The 5995-nt window shown below is 57.2% G+C and overlaps 1 long non-coding RNA gene across 1 annotated transcript; it reads left to right on the top strand.

Annotated features, from left to right (window-relative positions):
* The first annotated feature begins 777 nt into the window (after positions 1-777).
* LOC141372006 (uncharacterized) lies at positions 778-1574 on the top strand. Its single transcript, XR_012377361.1, has 3 exons — positions 778-897; positions 1157-1261; positions 1451-1574. It is a non-coding gene; the product is annotated as an uncharacterized lncRNA (long non-coding RNA).
* The last annotated feature ends 4421 nt before the right edge of the window (positions 1575-5995 follow it).

Here is a 5995-nt window from a genome sequence, read left to right as displayed (position 1 = left end):
CAGACAGTGGTGACCTCCATTCCCTGACAACAGAGCCCAATAGAATTTGGAACCCTGGTAACCAGGCACCCATGTTCCACGGACAGCCCCTGCCAGCTCATTTCGTTGGAGATCCTCAAACCAAGTTGTTCACATGTTTCCTGCTGAGGTCCGGAGGCTGCAGGTGGAAGAAAGCGTGCCCTGCAGATGCTGTCCCCCGCTGGGGATTTTGTTTCAGGGCTCCCCACCGCCTCTGGCCATTTGGCCGGAAACACAGAAAGGTTACACCAGGAGGCCCAGAGCCAGCCACCCAGCCCCACTCGTTCTGATGACCTGTGTAGCCCCAGGTGCCCTCCCTGTGTGTGTGTGTGTGTGTGTGCACGTGTGTGGATGGGGGTGTGTGTCTGTGTGTGAGTGTGTGTGTGAGTATGTGTGTAAAGAGGGGTCATGCGGGGTGGGGCCACCCCGAGCAGGAGGTCATGGTCAAGGTCAAGGGTGGCTGCGTGGGATGGGGTGTGCGGGCGCTGCCCCTTCTGCCCAAAGTTTATCCCGATAGCCCGGCAGGGATGGATCACTGCATCCGGGGTGCAGGGCTGTGCACGCACAGGTGTGTGTCTGATCTGGGAGCAGCAGGGGGACTGGGCAGGAGGACAGTGCAGATGACCCGGGGAGGGCTGTGATACCTCGGGGCTGGCTACCGGTCCCTGTCTTTGCAGAAGGACACGGAGGACATGGAAAGGAGGCTGCTGGACACGCCGTCCATCTCCTCGACAGAGGGGGTGACCCCACAGGGGTCCCCAGGAGCAGATGCTGGGGATTGTAGGGGAAGACCTCCTACACCAACCAGACCACTGTCCCAGGTGGTTGTCCACCGGACAGTGGTCCAGGAGCCAGAGCCCACAGAGGCCAAGGCTGAGGGTGAGAAGCCTGGGGCTGGGTGTTTGTGGTGTGTGGGGATAGGTCGCTCCTGGCCCCACAGGGAGGAGCCCGCAGAGGCTGGTTGGGGCCAGGAGCAAGACTGGGCTCAGAGCACAGAGTGGGTGGACTGCAGTCGGGGAGACATCCCTGTGAGGGCTCCTTCCCGGCTGTGGCTTCTCTGGGAGGCCCTGGGCTGGGCTCTGTCTCTGCAAAGGCCCAAGGAGAGCAGGCACAGATGTGAGCTTTTCTCTTTTCACAGCTGCTCCACACTCTGAGGAGCTAGAGCTGGCTCCAACTCCATCAGCAGCTCTGGGGGGAGGGGTGGTGCCTACAGCAACTTCAGGAGGACACCAGGAGCTGGAAGGTAACCAAGCACCCGCCCACGGAGAGCCTGGCACCTGGGAAGAACTGGCACCTGCTCCTGCCCCAGCCCCTGCCACAGTTCCTGCCCCTGCCAGAGCCGCTCTCCCTGCCCCTGCCCCTGGCCCTGGCCCTACTCTTACACCCAGCCCTGCCCCTATCCTAATCCCTGCCCCTACTCCTGCTCCTGCAGGGCTCCCAGAGCCACATCCAGAGCCCACAGCCCTGCAGGGAGAACTCCTTGTACCATCGCCGGACCCCAACGCCTCGCCAGAGTGTTTCATCCCCTCCCCCGATGTTCTTTCTCTCTGGTTCATATTAACTGTTATTTTATCTTTTCATGTTCTGTATACTGTTTATTATTTGTTTTAAATAAAATACTTGTTTTCAATTGAACATGTCATGAGCATTAAGTACATTCCCAACGCTGTGCCACCACACCTCAGAACATTGCTGCAGAATATCTCATTCCCCAAAGGAGTCCCCGAACCAGAAGGCCTCCCTGCCCATTTCTCCCCCAGCCCAGACCCTGGCAACCCCTAAGCTGCTTTCTCTCTCTGTTCTTTTACCTGTTCTGGATGATTCCGTAAGTGGAATCACGCAGTAAGGGCCTTTGTGTCTGTCCACCTATTTTCAAGAGGGACTCGTTTTCTCCTGTGTTTACTTGACATAGAATTTCTCTTATTTGATATTGAAATCCCCGATGGATTACACATCACATGTAATCATAGAGGCCACTTTAGGAATTATGGACACAATCTCTGGGCCAAGACCCCTGTTCCTGCTGGGACACCACAGCCTGACCCCAGACAGGAAACGGCTGGTTCCTCCTGTGGCCCACACAGAAACCAGGGTAATGCAGAAAGCTGGAAGACACACCACAAAGGGCAAAAGCACTGCTCACACCCCAAGGCCAGAGAAAGGTTTCACCTGATTCTGGTCCAAATCATGCTCCAAGTCACTGGGTTCCACAGGGACGGAGACCAAACACATGCAAGTCCAAGGCGGAAGGATAGGCACGCAGGGAATACGTGTGAGAGATGTGGAGCTCCTGGGTAAGGACTCCAGCAAAGGAAACCCTATGGAGGCAGCGCTGGTCACCCTCAGACCGGCAGGTGTCTGGTCTGGGGAGAACGTGAGGAAGCGGAGGTCCAATGCAGGTCCACTGGAGAGAAGGGTGACGGGCACCCCTGTCTGGGAGAACAGTGAGAGGCACCCATCCCAGGCCACAGGTGCACCCATCACCTGGTATGCTCAGCCTCGGACTCACCCCCGGAAACTCTGGCTCGGTTTTTCACAGATGTATTTTCAGGAGTGTTCATCACAGCAGTGGTGGAGAGAGCAGGGAATGGAACAACATTAATGCCCAAGGAGAGGGATCGGATCCACGGTCCCAGTCCTCATGATAGAATGCCCTGTAGCTACTGTTACATTGTCTTTCGGGGCACAGGATCCAGGAAGCCCCTCCTGAGACCCCCTCCTGCCACGCTGTTCCTGGGAACATTGAGAATTGTTTGCGGAGGATGTGGAGAGGATCCAGGATGACAGCGGGTCCAAGGAGAAGGAAGGTCAGCACTGGGAGGACAGTTGGACATGTCCTGAGCCACCATCCAGGGCCTGGGCTGGGATGCCCTTGGACCTTACCCCAAATAATGGCTCCTGAGGTATGGATCCAGCTTCTGTGGTTTCATTCCCTACCTCCCTGCATCATTTATTCACTCCCTCATTCATTCCCCCCTCTCTCTCCTTCCCCTCCACCCCTTCCTCCCTCCCTGCCTCCCTGCCTCCCTCCCTCCCTCCCATCCTCCCTGCCTCCCTCCCTCCCTTCTACCCTTCTCATCCTCCCTTCCCACCTCCCTCTCTCCCCTCCCTCTCCGGATCCTGCCTCCCTTCCATCCTCCCTTCCCTCCTCCCTCTCTCTTTCCCTCTCTCCCATCCTCCCTCATTCAGCAGAGGATCTGGGGTCCCTGCTGTGTACTGAGCACTGGGGCTTCATCAGTGAGCACCCCCAACCCACATGGTCACGTCTACTGTGGGAGGTGACGGGGGAAGTCCTCAGGGCTAGCAGTGGTGATGAGCACCAGGAATCTGCTCCTGAAAACAGGTCAGTTGCACAAAGAATGGAGAGACCCATCCTTAGCACTTCCTCTAGAAAAATCTAGTCCTGAAAAGTAAGTATATCCTAGACTTCATGTGATGTGAGTTCTAATGGCAGGTACACACTAAATCATAGCACCAACAAAGAGTAAATCATCCAGTATCGACTGGGGTGTTGTGACTTTTCTGACCAAATGACAGCGTTTCAGTCAACATCTCCAAGGTCTCTGAGTTTTCCCAAGGGCCTCTGCGATCCTTTGGTCCTTCCATCGACCTCCTTGGGAAGCTCTGTCCTGTCGTCTTCCTTGTCTCCTGCCTCTTCTGGGACCCTTCCGTGGCTTCCCCCTCCCCCCACCAGGGTCGCCCTCACCAGAATTCCCCATGCCCCTTGGCTGGGCGCCGGGATCCCACACTGGGCCCCATGAGCCCAGTGCCTTGTGCAAGTCCCGTGCGCTCCCTCTGAGATCACTTGGCATCTCCCTTGTAGCAGACTGCGTCTTCCTGCAATGGGTCTCCTCTGAGCAGTCTGTGAGGCTGCACTGTGCCCATGTCACGGGCACAGAAGAGAGAGTCCAGGAGGTCCAGATGACCTGCTCCCAGTCTCAGCGTGTGGAGCCTGGGCAGAGAGTGCTCCCTGATCAGAGGAGGACTTGGGCCCAGGGAGCCTGAGGGAGGATGTGGCACAGTGAGCCCACAGGAGGAGAGTAAGAAATGTACGGGCCTGGTGCTCAGACTTGCTGGGAGACCACATCGCACTGGCTCTGTCCCCAGAGCTGGAAGTTGTCAGGGTATACACCCTCCCAGGCTGCAGGCTGGCAGGGACTGGCAGGAGAGAAAGTACCTGGTACAGGACAGAGCTCTCAGGCAAAGAGGAGGGGGCAGGTGTTCCCCTAACAGCTGGAGGAACTCTGGGTAGCCACCCTCCCAGACTGCAGGCTGACAGTGACTCGCAGGAGGAGGCGCACCTGGTGCAGGAGAGAGCTCTCAGGCAGAGAGGAGGGGGCAGGTGTTCCCCCAGCAGCTGGAGGAACTCTGGGTAGCCACGCTCCCAGGCTGCAGGCTGGCAGGGACTGGCAGGAGAGGAGGCACCTGGTGCAGGAGTGAGCCCTCTGCAGAGAGGAGGGGGCAGGTGCTCCCGCAGCTGCTGGAGGAACTCGAGGTAGTCACCCTCCCAGGCTGCAGGCTGGCAGTGACTGGCAGGAGAGGAGGCACCTGGTGCAGGAGAGAGCTCTCAGGCAGAGAGGAGGGGGCAGGTGTTCCCCCAGCAGCTGGAGGAACTCTGGGTAGCCACCCTCCCAGGCTGCAGGCTGGCAGAGACTGGCAGGAAGAGGCTCACCTGGTGCAGGAGTGAGCCCTCTGCAGAGAGGAGGGAGCAGGTGCTCCCCCAGCAGCTGGCGGAACTCGGGATAGCCACCCTCCCAGGCCGCAGGCTGGCAGGAGAGGAGGCACCTGGTGCAGGGGAGAGCCCTCAGGCAGAGAGGAGGGGGCAGGCTCTCCCCCAGCAGCAGGGGCACTTGGGCAGGCTGAGGGGGCAACAGTGGACAGCAGTGCCTGCAGCTGAGGTCTCCACACAGACCCTCTCCTGAGGCTCAGCACAAGCTTGTCTGATGGCCTTTGTCCCCCAAATACAAAGTCTGTCCCAGGACCCCCCCCTCAAGCCCCAACTCCTAATCCTTTATACTCAGCTCAAGTGACAAGAAATGGCCAATAGTTTAGGTGGTGTTGGGTGCACAAGGACATTTGTTTTTCTGGCCCATGCTGTACTGTTGCTGGCATTTTAAAGATCTCAGGGCTTTGATTCGAAAACGGTAGGATGCCGGGGACCCCAGAGAGCTTTCTGGAAACCTGCCTCTGGGCCTTTCAACCCTCCCATCCCACCAGTTCTGCTCAGAATCCCTCCAGGCCACAGACCCACAGTCTTGGCTCCTCAGATGGCCCAGACAATGTGCCTTCAAAAATCGATCCTGGTGGGGCTGCAGGACACACTGCTGATTCCACCAAATCCCCCTCCCAGAAAGTGAGGGTACGACTGGACCAGCTGTCCAAAAACTGACAGGTCAGGGTTCCAAGAAGACACGAGAGGCACCGGAGTAACTGAGGAGCATCTGAAGGCCAGGTAGGGACAGTGAGAATGTCCAGTTTTGCCTAGGGGCAGCTCCCGTCCCCCTAAACCCTCAGTGAGTTGGCTTTCCTGGGGGATTGTGGGGGACCATGCCTGGAAGACCCACGGCTCCACTGTTAGAGGTCACCGACTTGATCAGTGCACGGGTGGGGAAACCTGGCCACACCCCGAAGAATTTCTAGAAACAGTAGCCATCTCAGTGGTAGCTGACCTGGGAGGTCAACCTTCCAGCTGCCTGAGGTGGGATCGAGCCACAGACCAGCACACTAGCCAGAAATGGAAGAAGGAGAACAAGGTCTTCATTTCATAGTTTCTAAGTCACCGGTTAGTTCCTACGGTCAGTATACTTTGCATCCTGGGAAATCTCTGCCTGTTTAAGGTCATGAAAATATTCTCCTCATGTTCTCTGCTGGAGAAATTCTTGAAAAATCTCTGGTTTATAGGTAAAAATCATCCGAAAGTGACTTTGGTTGGCACAGCCATGCTGGGAAAAGGATGGATTTTCCCCAAAATACTAAA

This window comes from Callorhinus ursinus, unplaced genomic scaffold, assembly GCF_003265705.2.
Source record: "Callorhinus ursinus isolate GAN/ISIS: 27379988/994484 unplaced genomic scaffold, GSC_fseal_2.0 scaffold286, whole genome shotgun sequence".
In the NCBI taxonomy this organism is placed as follows: domain Eukaryota; kingdom Metazoa; phylum Chordata; class Mammalia; order Carnivora; family Otariidae; genus Callorhinus; species Callorhinus ursinus.
The sequence above is the reverse complement of the archived record's forward strand: the minus strand, read 5'-3'. Positions and strand labels throughout refer to the sequence as shown.